General features: G+C 41.8%; 1 protein-coding gene across 7 annotated transcripts in view; it reads right to left on the reverse strand.

Moving 5' to 3' along the window:
- elavl2 (ELAV like neuron-specific RNA binding protein 2) overlaps nucleotides 1–19617 on the reverse strand; it is an 87109-nt gene that overhangs the window by 47660 nt on the left and 19832 nt on the right. For 2 of the 7 annotated variants that reach the window (XM_052459268.1, XM_052459261.1), the window contains exon 1: nucleotides 6938–7099. The exons of 2 other annotated variants lie outside the window; for them this stretch is intronic. The gene's annotated coding sequence lies outside the window, so the exon portion shown is untranslated. Of the gene's footprint in view, nucleotides 1–6006; nucleotides 6026–6937; nucleotides 7101–8872; nucleotides 9270–19617 lie in introns of those variants that run through there. 3 more of the 7 variants (XM_052459262.1, XM_052459266.1, XM_052459265.1) reach the window with 3 other exon arrangements.

Raw genomic sequence — 19617 nt, forward strand, 5'->3', positions numbered from 1 at the left:
CGATGCTCTCGTCTCCCTCTGTGTAGCCGTTAGCAATGACGCTAGTGAAAACAGGCTAACCTTCTCAAAATGTTAACGACAAAGTAGCCTACGCTTACCTGCCAGAATGACGATGATTATTTTAAATCAATCTAGTGGGTACTTGCTTTATAAACTCCACCATTAAATGTGCGCTACAAAACACATCGCTATACAACAACCGCCTCTCGCCAAGTGTGAATTAAAAATGTTAACTACACCCATAAATCTACATTCATCATATTTATCCCCAGACCTTCAACATGGTCTCCTGGTTTGAACATTGTGGACAAAACATATATTTATATATTTGGTAAAAGCCCAAAATGGAATCATGCAATAACTGATTTTAATAGAGCCCTACCTAATTATAATTTATTAAATTTAGGCTACATAAAACCATAAATATATAATAAGACCAGGGCTCTAAATAAATAAAAATGTGGCACTGATACTCCCAACAAAGTAAGGAACACCAAAGTAAGATTTATTTTTATTGATTGAGAACTACAATTCATATTGATTGAGAACTACAATTCATAATCGGCCCAATAAAGGATACTTTTGAAGCACGTGGTGGGCTAAAAACGAATATGTAACCCTGTAAATACATTTATTTATTATAAAGAGCCATAATATTCATACGAATATCCATCGTTGAGATTCCATTTGTGGAATATTAGGTTGCTACATTGTGTAAAAGCACCATTTCCTGTTGAGATGCCATTACATAGAAAATTGTACACTGTCTCTTTAAGAACATCAAGTTCTCGCTGTACCCCCAAATGTATGGATATACTGTTAAGGTTTAGCTAGTTAGCCAACGAGAACCATTTGTTTCCTCTTTGTTCAGTCGTGTTAACGACATTGACGCATGAATAGTTTTAGAACAGCCCACTATGTAAAAAGCAATCCCAGTGAGCCGCTATAGGAAGTTAAAAAAAAGTAGTAATATATCTATAATACAGGTCAGATCTGTTGACCTGGTTGAACTAGAAGGAAGTCATCTTCACTATAGTAATGGAGCGACCAAGACGCTAACGACTCTGCATTTGCTCGTCTCTAGGGCCACTCAACACTACAGCGAATCCACATTACAACAACCATCATCTGGGAGACTCACTTTCCCATAGTCGCACAGCCCAAAATAAAAAAGAACTCCTGGTCACAAAGCAAAATATATAGTTGCATATGCGACCAAATTTGTGGCACTTTCGACCACTGCTTAGGACTGAAAACCTTTTCAATTTAAACATTAATTTAATTTTTCAAGATAAAGGCGGGCCATTTACACAATTTGTTTTAAAACCTCTTGAAGCTAGGGGGCACTATAACGTTCCCAAAGTAAACGGCCTATTTCTCAGGACCAGGTGCTCGAATATGCATATAATTGACAGATTGGGATAGACAACACTCTAACGTTTCCAAAAGTGTCAAGATTTTGTCTGTGAGTTAAACAGAACTGATATTGCAGGCTAAAAACCTGAGGAAAATCCAATCAGGAAGTGCCCCTGTTTTTGAAACACCTCTGTTCTTATGCATCCCTATTGCCCATTTAAAGGGATATCAACCAGATTCCTTTTTCTATGGCTTCCCTAAGGTGTCAGCCTTTAGACATAGTTTCAGGCTTTTATTTTGAAGAATGAGCGTGAACGACCACATTGCGTAAGTGGATAGGTAGGGGCTGTCAGAGTGAGTTGTGCGCAATAGAGAAAGGCGGCCATTGCTACTCACGGTCCTAGTGAAAAGCCAACTGTCCCGGTTGATATATTATCGAATAGATATTTGAAAAACACCCTGAGGATTGATTATAAATAACGCTTCACATGTTTGTGGACATTATGGATATAATTTTTATTTAAAAAAATGGTATTAATATTTTCTAGTAATATTATTTGCTATTCAGCGTTGCTGATGACAATTATCCCAGATCCGGGATGGGTGGTTCAGAGAGGTTTTAATAGATAACATGAACAGTGACAATTCATATCTTGCAGTAAAAACTGTAAAAAGGAATAATCAAGAAGACAGCCCTGGTAGCGTATGGGCCAGATAATTCCACTACACGAGGCACTTCAGAGTAAAGAGCGGAGCGAAGCTGTGGGAAAAAAGGAACCTCACCTTCCACACAAGCCGCATCAAATCATGGATTTTTTATTTTTTATTTTTTTTAAAGAAATATGAGCAGGTACAGCAAATGCAGATTAAGGCAATTTCCTGTGAACAGAAGAAAAAAGAAAAAAACTAATGGATTTAATATTTTCTGTTTTCCAGATTGTGAAAAACAGAGTAGCCTAATCACGTTTCTCTGGTGAGTGCTTTGCATTGACCACTCACTGACTGACATCAGTGAGAGCATCGAGTTTCAGATATTAGCAGTAGGTTTTGCACTATTAGTTTACACTGTTAAAGTCTACTTGGGTATGCGAGTTAAAGGGATAGTTCAGGATTTTGGCAGCGAGACCGTTTGTTTACTTCCTCAGTCAGATGAACTCATGGGTAACATTTTTCATTTGTCTGTGTGCAGTTTGAAGGAAGCTGCTAACTAGCGTTAGCGCAATTGCTAACTAGCGAAACCACCTCCTAATGTCCTTCATACTGGACGCAGATACATAAAACCGTCATGCACGAGATCAGACTCTGGGGGAAGTAGATTAAAGGGCCTAATTTGCCTGGACTAAGCACGTTCAACGACGTTCCATGTTCTAAGTATACAATATTTCTGAAAGAACGTTTCTGAATCAATGCTGATGCGAAACAAACATCTGCTAACTAGATAGTAAGCCACCCACCTCAAAGTGACGGCAAAAAAACAGCCCCTCAGTGTTTCTCAGCTAAAATGACACTATTGATCTCTTAGGACTGCAGTTAGCACTTCATGGAAGGAGCACGCAGATGCACAGGCCGACTACGGGAGAATCATAGTTTTGTGTTGATAAGGTCAGGGTGTTCCAAAGGGCCCTTTTCAGTGTGGGTGTGTGTGTGGGTGTCCTTGAACATTAATGCATAGCACTTCATCACTTACAATGAGCCCTGACATTTCTTTTGTTCACGTCACAGGAGTAGCTACTCTACCACCACAAATTGGCTAAGACAACCAAGCCCCACACACACACACACACACACGACTCTTGCTATTACAGCACTGCAATAGTTACAGAAATGGCACCTTTTTGAGAGACAGGACTAAGAAAATATGACACACACACACAAAGTGTTGGTCCCATGTTTCATGAGCTGAAATAAAATTCTAGAAATGCTACATACGAAAAGAAAAAAAAAAGCATATTTCTCTCAAAATGCACAAATGTGTTTCCATCCCTGTTCAAGAGCATTGCTCCTTTGCCAAGATAATCCATCCACCTGACAGGTTTGGCATATCAAGAAGCTGACTAAACATGATCATTACACAGGTGCGCCCTGTGTTGGGGACAATTAAAGGCCACTAAAATGGGCAGTTGTCACAACGCCACAGATGTCTTAAGTTAAGGCATACAATTGGCATGCTGACAGCAGGAATTTCCACCAGAGCTGTTGCCAGAGTTTAGAATGTTAATTTCTGTACCATAAGCCGCGACCAATGTTTTATTAATATTTAGGTTTTTTTGTTCATCTTTCCTAACATAAAACTCATATTTGCCAAAAGAACAACTTGACGTTGATAAATGGAGAGTTAAAACATTTCTAGGATAATTAAATTGCATTGTGGGTTAGAGGCAGGGCTGGGGTCTGGAAGGTGTAGGTCCTCTACAATTACATTCAAGTAGAGAATCAGACTTGGGGAGGGCAGAAGTTCTACTTAATAAGCCAAATAATTTTACAAGCAAGTAAAACATTTTATATATATATTATTATTTTTAAGTAAGCCCTAGGAGTTCTACTTGAGTGTGTGATGGAAACATTGATGGGAAAAAAATAAAGCTATTGCTACCTGCTTTGACCACTGCATTAGAAGCCAGAGAAGTTTAGTCATGGCTAATGATGAAACGTTGAAACAGCATCTGCTTCATTTGGGGGGGGGGGTCCGCCACATGCCATGAGTTTGAGGGAGGTCTACCATGACGCAGATACAGGTCCAAGGACACTGCGGCTACTGGCCTTGGGTAATGACCTGCACACACTGTGGGGAGGGACACCTTGTGGTCAACATATAGCACGAGGGCGTGAGCCCCACACACCATCTACACCACAGGACTCAACCTTCCTTCACTGCAGAGAGAAAGAGCTGGGACCTTTATTTTTGCACCTTTTTTTTTGGTTTTGACCAGTGGTGATTGTAACACACGTCCTTTAAAATAAAACAAAACACACATTTTGAAATTGTTCACATAAAAATGGGCAATTTTTGAACAGGAACTTGATTAGAATTTTCGGGAGTAACATTTTTCAGCTGGAACCACCCAGTGTAAACGAACCCATTTCTCTTGACAGGGCTGCACACTGACTTGGCCTTTGGAAGTTCACTCACTCTCATGCGCTTTAAGCGTTCTGTCAGCAGTCTTTTATTTAGAAAAGGCTCAAATGTCTGGGTTCAAAAAAAAAAAAAAAACAGCAAGAAAACCACTCGTATCCCCTCTTATGTCCCTCACAGTATCTGTTGAAATCATGGAAGGAACATGAGATATATGAGGAAGGGAATTGCCCAAACAGCATCTTAGGCCAATTCTTGGAAACTTTTAGAGACTTGCAGGAAAGATTCAAAAAAAAAAAAACTAGCTCAATTTATGTTCCCCGAACATCAACTTAAAAATAGCAAGCAAATTCTAGTTTCTATTTACCAACTACCACCTTGCCAATGAATTACTTTAAACCTAGTTTTTTTTTTTACCTTGTCCTAAGCCAGCATTTCCACAAACTCAGTTTTCAGGATCCCAAGGGGGTGCACATTTTGTATTTTGCCCTAAAGCTACACAACCGTTTCAAATTATCAAAGCTTGATGATTAGTTGATTACAGGAATCAGCTGTGTAGTGCTAGGACAAAAAAAAAAAATAGAAAAAAACCTGCAACCCTTGGAATCTGAGGACCGAGTTTGGGAATCCCTGGCTTAGTGTCGCAATATTGTTCAGGAAGAAGAGATGAGACTTGAGCTAGCTACAAGAGGGAAGCACTGAACCACGCCCTCCCACCACCCCTCCTTACAAGACCAGAGAGGACACATGAGTCAGCAGCCTCCTAGTAAATATTCACTGGCCACGTTTCCAGTTGCTGCCTTGATGATTCGTAATCTATTCATGACCTTCTGACTGATTACTCACTGCAGACTGCCTACTCACTGGGAAACAAAAACGCCTGAGACAATGCTGAAGCATCTCGACAGACACTGACTGTTCAGTAGCCAAGGTCAGATAACAACCGTGAGCACTAGGGATGCCAACTGAGTTGTTTCGCTGGTCGAACTATAAGAAGACCAGTAAGTAACAGAATCTAACAGAAAATTATAAACCACTAGATGAAAAGTTGTTTCCCCATGTGTCCGTACACCACTTTCATGAGAGGTGTGGACAAATGGTATAACAAGATGAGTGAACTAATGTATAAATACAGTAATAACACATTTTAGATTTTAAGAAAGTTTAGACATTGAACCCAGTTAATTTCATGTGCTACTTCTATTCAAGCATATTCTGATCGGAGGCCATTTCAGATTAATTATAAACTGGGTGGTTCAAGCCCTGAATGCTGATTGGCTGACAGCCGTGGTATAACAAAACCGTATACCACGGGTATGACAAACAATGTATTTGTAACGCTCCGAATTACATTGGTAACCAGTTTATAATAACGGTAAGGCGTTGCGTCATGCCATGGTATATTGGCCATATACCACACACCCTCGTGCCTTATCGTTGTATTAAAGCATTCATGTGAGGCGTCAACCTGGAACACAGGCCTTACAACATGAGGGTGGGATGCATAATGTTACATTTTAATACCATAGCTAGCTATAAAAGATTGGAAGTTCGAACCAACCAGAACCAGCAATTACCTCAATAGGTGGAATATACCTCAATTAGGTGCGCGCTTCACGGAGAAGAATGCCACACTGCATGCAGGGAGACGACAGCTGCCATTACAATTAGTTCATCTTTGCCACCTGCGTTAATTGCTCGAGTAACAAATGTGCTGACCTCGCGCTGCATTACCAATCAATTGTCTCCTACATCGTGTGCTATGGGTTAATATGCACCCGTGATTTGTTATATAAACTAGATACAAGTACTAATATTACATGTATTGACTGTGTGACAAGCCAACTCGTGGGTACACATCTTGACATGAACCGCATGACAATCTGCATGCCGGTATAACGTTACTGCATAGCCAGCAATTGACCCGTGGCTAATTAAAAACACGCTGCCTGTTTCAAATGGCCTTCAACGAAGCAGTAGACGGTCAACTATTTCAACCCAGGTTCCTCAGCCGACCGGTCACTAACTAACATTAAAAGTACTGCGTTGCCTATCAAATAAGTTATCCAACTTAACCCGTGACTGAAATTTGGTTAACTAGACTAACAGTAAGCGGGTTAACTAGTGTGGCCACGTCGTTAATATATTGTCTACGGCAGCTAACGTGACCTATTTAGTTAGCTGGCATACATTGGTTCACTTTCTAAATGTTAGTCGGCTACAATGGACTAGCTACCTGGACCAGTACAAAACATTGACTAACAACAACAACAAAAAAGGGCAAAAACATCATGCATGTGCAAATTGTAGCCGGCTGACGTTAGAAAGTGAACCAATACATACTGTGGATAGCCACGCTGAGATGTCCCTGCAAAAGGTTGGCTCACGACCACCAAACCAAACTAGCTAGCAAGCTTTAGCATTTGAAAGAGCATGCCGTTTTCTTTAGTTGTTTTTACGGTTTGGCTTTTTCGTTGGATACAGTAAAATATTATTTACAGTTCTTACCTTGGGTAATAAACACCGTTTTACAACAATTTGTATAATTGACGAAAGTCCATGCAACTAATGACCGGTCCTTCTCCAAAGTTTGCAAGGTCGAGAATGGTTGGACAGTGGCGGGAACGTAACCATCCTAAATAAAGCGACAAGATAGGCAGCCAATAGCAGAGTTATCTTACTTGGATTTGTAGGATTTGGAATATTCCACTTGTCAATCAGCCCAAATAGAAGGGAGGCACATTTTAATTTGCATCAGGTGCATATAGACCATGGGTCATCCAGGTCAAGGTTCCAGACAGTAAAAGAAAAACTAGCAAAACATGTTTGTTTTCTATATTCATGAATCAAAATGAAGACCCTGTAGCCTAGTGCAATGCATTGTTTATTTTTTGCCCTCCTGTTTTTTTTCTGTTTGACTAATTGAAGGGCCAATCTGCAGTAGCAAACAACAAAGCCCTTTCCCCGCCACTGTTTTGGTTAACAGCTGAGGAATTCTTAGACAGATTCAATGGATACAAACACGGACCCTCCATGAATTGTAAATGTAAATGTAATTTCAAATTATAGTTTAAACCATGTTGAGGTTATAGTGTTTGTTTACAAACAATAGTAAACAAATGTATTCTGGGTTCTGATGGGGTACCACAGTTGATCTAAGGGGAATGTATCAATATTAAATAATCTATGGCTATATAATTAATTCAAAAGTTCAAATTGATGTATCAATCTCAGATTGCCCATTTAAAGCAGGGTGCAGGTGAAAGGATTGGGGTACTTTTAATTATGCTTTTAAATGGATAGAGCCCTTAAAGTCACACCACTGCATCTCTGATTTACAGCCTTTTTTTAAAGACATCACAGGAAGATGGTGGCACCTTAAATTGTGGAGGACCACTTCGTTGTAATGGCTGGAGTAGAATGACATGAAATACATCAAAACACATGGTTTCCATGTGTTTGATGCCATTCCATTCTCTCCGTTCCAACCATTATGAGTGAACCTCCCCTCAGCAACCTCCTTTGGTAGACATCCACCTGAATGTGGGTCTTCGTGGTGCATAGGCTAGTCTCAGGTAGTCTGGGTTTAAATGCAAATCGCACGTGAATTCGCAAGCAAAATGTTTCACACCTTAGACCGACATCATCGATTCTTCAATTAATTCCAGGGCCTGTTTAAAATAGCCAATCCAAATCGTATTGTCAAACGAGTGAGTGCATAAATTACATGTGTTTAGTTGTATTTATCAATTAGTGTATTTAGATATTAATGCACCACGTTTTAAATCGATGAAGCAGGCAAGGCTTCCACCAATCCATAGTTGACCCCCAAAAAAAAAAAAAAAAAACTATGGCACTTTTTTGTCGTGCAGTTTAGACCATAACCTATCCTAGTTACGTAGGATAGGGTCTGGGATTGCGACCCTACTCATGTAAACTAGTAATAAGCTAAATAACCATCCATGTGCAGAGACCGGCTTACTTATCAGTAAATGTGTCACTCTCATTGTATAGAAAAGAAGACTACAGAATATATAACCAGTTTAACCAATACTATTGAAGACAACGCGCTGCCTATAGCCCATCAAATGCATATTGTAGTATTCACACTCGTGGCTTGGTTAACAATAAGACATGCGAAACCCAAAGATTCGCGTTCACCTGACACACATAATGTAGCTTGACATGGGTAGCAAAGAATCTAGGCGCAGATGGATTGATCTAATCGAGATATGAATATTTATGCATCGCAATTCTACACAATTAATCTCTGGAAAAAAAATAGACCACAACAAAAATGTAACTGGAACATTTTGCTATGGTTCTCATGCGATGAGAGTGCAGGCTACGATATCAAACAATAGCCTACAATCATATTGTTATAAAACTTGGAAGTCACAAAATATCGATTTCGCATAGGCTAATAATGAATAAATGTCTTACCGTTTCTACAAATGAAAGTTACGGACGTCCTTAGCCAAACAATCTCTTTAAAAATAGAGAATGAAGAAGACACTTGCAAATAGGCTATAAAAAGATGAATTCGGCCTTTCTCTTAGTTCAAACTTGGAAACAGAAATCAACACATAAACAAGATAAAATGATTAAATTAAATATTTATTTAACCAAAATACAGAAATGAGTCCCTTTCAGCCAATGGATTAAATAAAATCAAAATAACTGAAGAAATAAAATGAATCAAATAATTAAAAAAGCTGGCTTCTGCCTGTCTTGCTCTTTACAGGTTCACCACACAAATACGCGACATCACTAAGTGAAAACCAATGTAAGGAGGAGGTTGTCTTTAAAAGGAAGATAGTCCTGTCAGCAAATATATAGGGCCGTATCACAGCAACGCTATACCTCTCCGCTCTCGTTGTTTCATCCATTCAACCTACACACACGAGCACGCATGCACGCGGAAGTATACCCGGAGTAGCTCCGTTCACCGTGATGCATCGAGGTGCCTGAATGTAATTGGCTATAACGCGTCCTCGTCGGGCTTCTCATTGGTTCTATTTGATGCCATTCAAAAATATCAAGTTTTTTTCCCCTTAATATGGAATTTGATGTCTAACAATACTGACTTGCCACATAATATCTGGCACGCAGGAATGACAAAATGTCTTGCTTGATAATTAAATTTGTCGTGGATTGAACAGAAAAATACGCTTTAGAATCTTGCCGTTTTATAGGTTACAGTAAGATCCTTTACCTATTGAAAGAGTCGATCATGTAAGGACACATTTCCAACACGTGGGAACGTATTTTCAATTGAATGAAGTAGGCTATAATCTAAAGCCCCTCAACTTTTCGTTATTCGTTGAGGCATCTAAACTGCCAACTTGAAAGCTGTGAAGTAAAGTCAATATAGCCTTGTCTACTCCGTGTGCCATATGTCTACGATATTAAAATGCTATATCCTACAGATCTTTACTGCACATTATAAAAGCCAATATGTTGCACCAACGCAAAATAGTGTGTAGAATAAGAGGCATTGCTGTCGTATTTCCATGCACACCGCACGAAGAAAACCTGAAATCGGCATTCAGCCCCCCACAGCTTTCAGCACCAAGGACAGCGAACCACGGTTCTGACAGAGAACACGAGGTTTTCCTATGCGCTTTGTACTTCCTAAGCGGGTGTAGACATTTCGCCTACTGCTTTCCCCACAGCGTTTTAGCTATGTTATTCATAACAAGGTGTACGTAAGCATTACCCCAGTACAAGTAGAAGTCACGTTTTCAAAAGATCTACATGTTGAATAGTGGATAGACCTACATTGTGCATCATCAAAAATGGTATGGATAACTATACTGTGTGTGGAAACCTACATAACCTATAATAGGTTATTGCCCCCAAACAACAGGTCCAAGACCTGTTTTGTTGTTTATCTGTGCAATGGTTAAAGGCAGGGATAAGGGCGTGAAACATGATCCTAGATCAGCTATGAAAGGCCAAATATATAGGACTACCAAGTATTTTAGTGATGGGCAATTCCAACACAGAATGATAATGACTCAGAGTTTTCACTTTAAAATGTATGCCAATCAAAAACCAGTGATTGCAAAAGTTAAACACACAACTTCATCCACACAGACGACTTGTAAAAGCCCAGTGCAGTCCAAAACATGATTTACCTGTGTTTCATATACATTTCCACACTATGAGGTTGGAATAATACTGTGGAAATGATAATAATGCCCTTTTAGTGTAAGAGCTGCTTGAAAAGACCATCTGGAATTTTTAAGTCTGTTTGGAAGGTTTGAGTTTTGGCCTGCCTGGTGACATCACCTGTCAGTAAATTAGTTAGTAGTCCAATAAGAACGAGAGTTCCAAACCTGTCTGCCAATAGCAGCTAGTTTTCAGTGCTCACCACTCAGACCACTCACAGACAGTCCTAGCAAAATTCTTGCTTGAGAAATTGATCTTTGCCAAGAAGCTATTTGTTTTAAATTAAAATGGTCAAAAATAAACAAAATCACAGTAAGGTACTTAAATGTTACACAGAAAAGATTTGATGTTGAGATAAAAATGGCTGCATTGAACCTTTAACAATTGACAGAAACACATTTACTTGAAGAACAGTGCAGATGCAAAGAATGACGGCACCGACAGCACAATTGACACATTTTAAAGTGATAAATCTGAGTATCGGCATCACCCTGTGCATTTTTCATGTTCTCAAGATGGTCGTCAAGCAGGCCTACATAATATAAGCCTCGTCTGCATTTACATCAGAATTAATTTGAGCACTCAGTGTTTTATTTAGGTAATGCAACCTGATGGTAATTCGTCAAAGTGCTGCACGTTGCTTTGTTGTACTGAATGACAATTTCAAATTGCATCAGAAAGTTCCACTGGCACAGCCATAACAGTGAATTATGTTACACAATGACCTCGTTCGAATACTTTTAAGAATACATTTCTCCTTTCTGCTTTCCTTAAAGAAATTCTTGATGTGACATGGCTGGACATGGTTGTGTTTACACCTATCAATTTGTGCTCAATCTGGGATTAGTTCATGGAAGGGAGAAAACAGTGTTTTAAAGCAGTGTTTCCCCAACCCTGGTCCTCCAGCACCCCAAACAGTACATATATTTTTATTTGAACCCTGGACAAGCACACACACACACACACACACACACACACACACACACACACACACACACACACACACACACACACACACACACACACGATTCATCTAGTCAACTAATCATCAAGCCCTAGTGTCCAGGGCTACATCTATCATTTGTACTGTTGGGGGTACTGGAGGACTAGGGTTGGGAAACACTTTTAAAAGTATTGATATTGGACTATATTCTCAAATAGTTTAAAAGGACATTAAAAAAAGTGCTGATAGGAAGATGAAAGAAAATCTGACCGCGGCAATTGTTTTTCAAAATGCTTCCCTCCTTCCTTGAAATAATCACAAGTTAGCTATATTTCAGAAAGTGATAGAGTGGTAACCTATCAAATCAAGGTGTCCACCCAACTGCTCATCATTGGAGGAGTCAAAATCAAGGTATCCACCCAACTGCTCATCATTGGAGGAGTCAAATCAAGGTATCCACCCAACTGCTCATCATTGAAGGAGTCAAATCAAGGTATCCACCCAACTGCTCATCATTGGAGGAGTCAAATCAAGGTATCCACCCAACTGTTTTTACCCATGACCCTCTCTGATTACACTCAAAAAGGTTAACCCCACAAGTATATAAATATGGATGTTAGGTAGCCTAGCATTTAAGAGCATTGGTCACTGGTTCGAATCCCCAAGCAGACTTGGTGAAGAAAAAAAAAAACATGTTGATGTGTCCTTGAGCCAGGCACTTCACCCTTTAATAGCTCCCTTAAGTCGCGCTGGATAAGAGCGTCTGCTAAATGACTCAAATGTGCAGTGCATTCGGAAAGTATTCAGACCCCTGGACTTTTTCCACATTTTGTTGCCTTAGTCTTATTCTAAAATGGATGAAAAATAAAATAAAAAATCCTCATCAATCTACACACAATACCCCATTAAAACAAAGCGAAAAACAGTTTTAGAAATGTTTGCAAATGTATTAAGAAATAAATAAATAGCAATATCTTATTTACATAAGTATTCAGACACTTTGAAATGAGACTAGAAATTTAGTTCAGGGCCATCCTGTTTCCTGTTTCCATTCATCCTGTTTCCATCATCTTTGAGATGTTTCTACAACTTGGAGTCCACTTGTGTTAAATTCCATTGATTGAACATGATTTGGAAAGGCACACACCTGTTTATATAAAGGTCCCACAGTTGACAGTGCATGTCACAGCAAAAACCAAGCCATGAGGTAAAAGGAATTGTCCGTAGAGCTCTGAGACAGGATTGTGTCGAGGCACAGATCTGGGGAAGGGTACCAAAAAATGTCCCCAAGAACTCAGTGGCCTCCATCATTCTTAAGTGGAAGATGTTTGGAACCACCAAGAATCTTCCTAGAGCTGGCCGCCCGGCCAAACTGAGCAATCGGGGGAGAAGGGCCTTGGTCAGGGAGGTGACCAAGAATCTGATGGTGACTCTGACAGAGCTCCAGAGTTCCTCTGTGGAGATGGTTGTCCTTCTGGAAGATTCTCCCATCTCTGCAGCACTCCACCAATCAGACCTTTATGGTAAAGTGGCCAGACAGAAGCCACCACAAGATTCTCTGGTCTGATGGAACCAAGTTTGAACTCTTTGGCCTGAATGCCAAGCGTCACGTCTGGGAGACTACTCAAGATTGAGGGAAAGAGGAATAGAGCAAAGTACAGAGAGATCCTTGACGAAAACCTGCTCCAGAGTGCTCAGGACCTCAGACAGGGCCGAAGGTTCAGCTTACAACAGGACAACCACCCTATGCGCACAGCCAAGACAATGCAGAAGATGCTTCGGGACAAGTCTCTGAATGTCCTTGAGTGGCCCAGCCAGTGCCCGGACTTGAACCCAATCTAACATCTCTTGAGAGACCTGAAAATAACTGTGCAGCCACGCTCCCCATCCAACCTGTCACTGTACATAGATTTTTCTATTGTGTATTTGACTGTACGTTTGGTTTAACCCATGTGTAACTCTGTGTTGTTTTTGTCGCACTGCTTTGCTTTACAAATAAAGGTGAAATCAATAAAAATCTTGGCCAGGTCGCAGTTGTAAACGAGAACTTGTTCTCAACTGTCCTACCTGGTTAAATAAAGGTGAAATATATATATATTTTTAAATGTATAAAAAACACCCAACAGAGCTTGAGGATTTGCAGATAAGAATGGGAGACTCTCCCCAAATACAGGTGTGCCAAGTTTGTAGCGTCCTATCCAAGACTTAAGGTTGTAATCGCTGCCTAAAGGTGCTTCAACAAAAGTACTGAGTAAAGGGTCTGAATACTTATGTAAATGCGATAGTCTATTTATTTTATTTGCAAAAATGTCTAAAAACCTGGTTTCTGCTGTGTCATTATGGGGTATTGTGATGTAATTATGGGGTATTGTGATGTCATTATGGGGTATTGTGTGTAGATTGAGGGGGAAAAAACATTTTAAATCAATTTATAATAAGGCTGTAATTTAACAAAATGTGAAAAAGAGGTCTGAATACTTTCTGAATGCACTACGTAGGTACAGTTATGATAACTAACATCCCCTCTGAATAACATTGGAGTAGTGTTTGAGTTAACTGTACCTGTTAAGCAGCAAGTGTCCCACGTTGGAAGATATCCATAGACTGTAGACGGTTATCATTAAATTGGCAACCCTTACATCACAGAGCAGTTCTCCAATTGGATGCTACACCCCCTCTTCAGATCAGTCACATGCTCCGTTATACTTCCTGTCTCTGTCAGCATGGCGCCCATACTGTGAGGCTGATTAGCTCGGACAAATAGGTCAAAATTAACTTTTATTGGTCACATACTGTACACATATTTAGTGGGTGTAGCGAAATGCTTGTGTGAAATGCAAAGCGAAAACACAACATGGAGTCTGTTAGATTTTTATTTGGGGGGGGGTCACACAGTTAGCATCTAAAAACTGGATTAAACTGCTGCGGGGCTAAATCAGGGTCACACAGGGTGTTTGTGGGTAGTCTTAAGTTAACCCTAAGTTAACAGTTAACCCAAATAAAAATACATATTGGTTTTCTTACCCTGTAAGCCATTTATAGACCAGGTATGAAAACAACCCATGCTTTGGTTTTGTTTACCAGTACACTGTTTCAAATGCTAACCTTTCAGCATTTGTGTCACAAATCCACTGCAAGTCAATGGTACCTATATTAGCATTTTCATCCTTTTATGGATCCTTTTCGTTCCCCCAGTCTCCGATAGATTCGCGCAGAAGAGGTACAATATCAATAGTGGTTCTTTTGAGACATTAGCATGCTCTGTATCCGAGACCCTTCAGCGCCAATGGCTCCCGTGTTGCATTCAGGTGATTACAATGTACCCCACTGAGACCAGAGTGAAATATGTCAGAGTCCTTCCCTGAGAAGGCTGAAGGAGATAATGAGCATAATTATTGTTAAAGACTGCTTTTAAAAAAAGAGCCTGTTACTTGGCTACCTTATAGGCAATAATCACGATGGGTGTTATACACAGGGAGAGACAGACCAGAGGGAAATTGAAATTAGACATCTTACATTTCCGTCAAATTGAGATTTGAAAAAGGTAAGCTGTGAGAAGGTTTCCCACTGTAATAGATTTTGATGGGTGACCTCTGAGAATATTTGATTAACTTAACGAACAGTAAATCAAAATCAAATGACAATAGTAAACATATTGTCTCCCATGAATGAAACAGCGTATCCCCTCTCCCACTTGGGCCAATTGAGATATTGTGTTACTGACACATTTCTGTTAATTACCATAGCTCTTGCATTGGGCCATTCACCCAAGTTTCGTGAAATTTGTCCCAGTCCTCTCTGAGATATTGCATGTGACCAGGGATGCCGTATGGGGGAGGGGGGGTGTTAGGGGTGCCGGGTGGGGGGGGGGTGGGGAGGCTATAACCTTAGGGTTATCGCCTTTAGGACGATTCTATCAAATGATTACAACATTAGGTACATTTTTATGTACCTAATGGGGGTTAGGGGTGCCTAATAAAACTAACGGTTTCTTTTTATGTTCTTGTTTTTGGCAAAACAGTTAACATCCAGAGAGTCTTTGCATTGCCCAACTCCCCTCTATTTACATGAAACGGTTTGGTCCTGCCCCCCAAACCAGACGCAAGTGGTACTCGCTAGCAGTGAATTGCAAGTGAGGAGTGCCGGTGGGTCATCATGTCTCAGCTTCCTACAGAAGAATCTGGCTCCCAAAAAAACAAAAAGGAAAGACAGGAGAGAGAAAAGAAACGATGACATACCCCTGGACCAGCCCTGTCTCCCCATCCCCATCCCCCCGAACCAGCGCTGTCTCCCCATTCCCCCAAACCAGCGCTGTCTCCCCATTCCCCCAAACCAGCCCCGTCTCCCCATTCCCCCAAACCAGCCCAGTCTCCCCATTCCCCCAAACCAGCCCCGTCTCCCCATCCCCATTCCCCCAAACCAGCCCCGTCTCCCCATCCCCATCCCCCAAACCAGCCCCGTCTCCCCATTCCCCCAAACCAGCCCCGTCTCCCCATTCCCCCAAACCAGCCCCGTCTCCCCATCCCCATACCCTTGAACCAGCACTGTCTCCCCTTCCCCACCCCCATACCCTTGAACCAGCCCTGTCTCCCCATCGCCCCGAACCAGTCCTGTCTCCCCATCCCCATCCCCATCCCCTTGAACCAGCCCTGTCTCCCCATCCACTTGAACCAGCCCTGTCAACCCATCCCCTTGAACCAGCCCTGTCTCCCCATCCCCTTGAACCAGCCCTGTCTCCCCATCCCCTTGAACCAGCCCTGTCTCCCCATCCCCTTGAACCAGCCCTGTCTCCCCATCCCCTTGAACCAGCCCTGTCTCCCCATCCCCTTGAACCAGCCCTGTCTCCCCATCCCCTTGAACCAGCCCTGTCTCCCCATCCCCTTGAACCAGCCCTGTCTCCCCATCCCCTTGAACCAGCCCTGTCTCCCCATCCCCTTGAACCAGCCCTGTCTCCCCATCCCCTTGAACCAGCCCCGTCTCCCCATCCCCATACCCTTGAACCAGCCCTGTCTCCCCATCCCCATACCCTTGAACCAGCCCCGTCTCCCCATTCCCCATCCCCTGAACCAGCCCTGTCTCCCCATCCCCATACCCTTGAACCAGCCCTGTCTCCCCTTCCCCATCCCCTTGAACCAGCCCTGTCTCCCCATCCCCATACCCTTGAACCAGCCCCGTCTCCCCTTCCCCATCCCCCTGAACCAGCCCTGTCTCCCCATCCCCATACCCCTGACCCAGCCCTACTCCCAACTGAAGAAGGAGCTGAGCAGCATTGTGTTGAATGACACATCAGTTGGCATAATTGCAGGTACTGCAATGCATTGAGGACAAGAATGTGATTCTCCAGTCAGGAAAAATCTCACTTGACACAGAGGCAGCCAATATCGGAGCCTTAAAAGGAAGAGAGATGCAGGCTCTTAGAGATGGATGAGAGTCTCTCCTGTCTGAGGCAACACTGATTGCCACGCAAATGGATGTTGCACCTCAATTTATCAAGGAACACAGTCGCCAGAGGAAAGGGAAGAGATTCCATGATGAGACCTCTCAAGAGGAGACGGCTCAGGACAGTGCAGCAACGGTGTTTTGGAACACAGTGTTCTTTACTGCTATGGACAACATCATAAGTGACTTGAACACTAGGTTCCACACCACTGCAAAAAAAATAAATAAATTGGAGAATAATTTCCTGCCGTTCCGAAAGTTGGGCAGATTAGTGAGGATAAAGTCCCTTCTGTGTGCCAACCAACCTGTATATGCTGCCACTTCCCCCGCCTCACTTGTCCCCTCTTGGTCTCCTGAATGCAATTTGTAAGATGCAGCTGCAAAGAATTTTGGGAGAAGTGTACATTGCTTTAGGTATATTTTGCACACTGCCTGTGACTGTTGCTTGTGGCGAGGGAGCTTTCAGTAAGATAAAACTGATAAACAACTATTTGAGGTCCACTATGTCCCAGGACAGGCTTTGCAGTCTTGCCATGCTGTCCATTGAACGTCAGTTAGCTAGAAAGCTGGACTTCAAAGACTTGATCAGTGACTTTGCTAGTAAGAAGGCTCGGCGCTGGGCTCTTGGTGAGTAAGGTTGAGCGAGGGCCAGTGATAACTGTTTAATGGCATGGCTATGGATATTGGATCACTACACACATAATGCCCACAGGCTGAGAACAAGATAATGGCTGGATTGCCATAAAAATTTGCTGTGCGCAATCAAGACCGCCGCAAGGGGAAGAAACCTGTTGATTTGGTGACCTCTTGACCTTTCCTCTAGCGCCACCATCAGGCCTTTTCATTTCCACTTTTACAGCTGATTATTGTCTCGTTGCTATGTATACTTAGTTCAAAAAAAATCTGCTGCTGATTTTATTATTTTGTTTGTTATATCGTTCTATAGATGATATTGTTATTATTGTTATTGAAGAGGAGTTAAGGTATATTTAAAGTGATATTTATTTTAAGTTATTCATTAATGTTAAGAGAATTTCCCATTCAATAATTTTACCATTAAAATGACATTTACACTATAAAGATGGCCTTAGGCACATTTCTTATAGAGGGTATCAGTCTTCCATCAGATAGTGAATTCCACAGAATGTTGCATGCATGTCTGCACAGGGTTATACTTTCACAGCTCACTGTCAGTAAATATCGTACATTAAATATTGACATACAAGATGAGCTGCAAGCCTGCAAAAGGTAGGAGTTATTTAAAGCTTCGAATGGGTCGATTGGGTTCTGAAGGTGTGTGGTTCCAGCAATTTCGCAAGGTTGGTGTGGCCTGTGGTGGTGGGGCCCAATGTGATATCTTTTCATAGTGCCCACAATCCCCGGCGGCGCCCCCTGAGTGTGACTAACGGTACAAATGAACGGACCGAGACAGATCCACAGTCCCGTTTCATTGTGAAGGACAAAATACAAGTACATTCAAATGGTTCTTTTTTTTATTCAGTTTAGATTTAGAAAATGTGGTTGTGATGAAGTGAGAACCGATGCCAGATGTATTTCAACTTCAACCTGATGTTCATCACCATCTTCACGGAAGCCCCAGCACTCAAGGAAACATGACTTGCGGCCTGTTTGAAATGCATCCTTCCTTGGAAGTGATCACAGATCACATTTTATTTTGGATTGATTAATGTAAAGGGAGAATGACCTTACTTTCAGGTGTCCAATCACAGTGCTTTTGGAAAGTATTTAGACCCCTTGACCTTTTCCCACATTTTTTTTTACATTACAGCCTCATTCTAAAATTGATGAAATTGTTTTTTTTTTCTCCCCCTCATCAACCTACATACAATGACCCATAATGTCAAAGCAAAAACAGGGTTTTAGAAATGTTAGCAAATGTGAAATATCACATTTCCATAAGTATTCAGACCCTTTACTCAGTACTTTGTTGAAGCACCTTTGGCAGCGACTACAGCCTCGAGTATTCTTGAGTATGACGCTACAAGCTTGACACACCTGTATTTGGGGATTTTCTCCCATTTGCTTCTCTGCAGATCCTCTCAAGCTCTGTCAGGTTGGATGAGGGCGCGTCGCTGCACAGCTATTTTCAGGTCTCTCCAGAGATGTTAGATCGGGGGTCATGTCGGGGCTCTAGCTAGGCCACTCAAGTACATTCAGACACTTGTCCCGAAGCCATGCCTTGTCTGTGTGCTTAGGGTCATTGTCCTTTTGGAAGTTGCATCTTTGCCTCAGTCTGAGATCCTGAGCACTCTGGAGCATGTTTTCATCAAGGAGCTCTCTGTACTTTCCTCTGTTCATCTTTCCCTCGATCCTGACCAGTCCCCCAGTCCCTGCCGCTGAAAAACATCCCCACATCAAGAGGCTGCCACCACCATGCTTCACCGAAGGGATGGTGCCAGGTTTCATCCAGACGTGACACTTGGCATTCAGGCCAATGATTCAATTTTGGTATCATCAGACCAGAGAATCTTGTTTCTCATGTTCTGAGAGTCCTTTAGGTGCCTTTTGGCAAACTCCAAGCAGGCTGTCATGTGGCTTTTACTGAGGAGTGGCTTCATTCAGTCTGAACACTATCATAAAAGGCCTGATTGGTGGAGTGCTGTAGAGATGG

The sequence above is a fragment of the Oncorhynchus keta genome, chromosome 13, assembly GCF_023373465.1.
Source record: "Oncorhynchus keta strain PuntledgeMale-10-30-2019 chromosome 13, Oket_V2, whole genome shotgun sequence".
Lineage (NCBI taxonomy): Eukaryota > Metazoa > Chordata > Actinopteri > Salmoniformes > Salmonidae > Oncorhynchus > Oncorhynchus keta.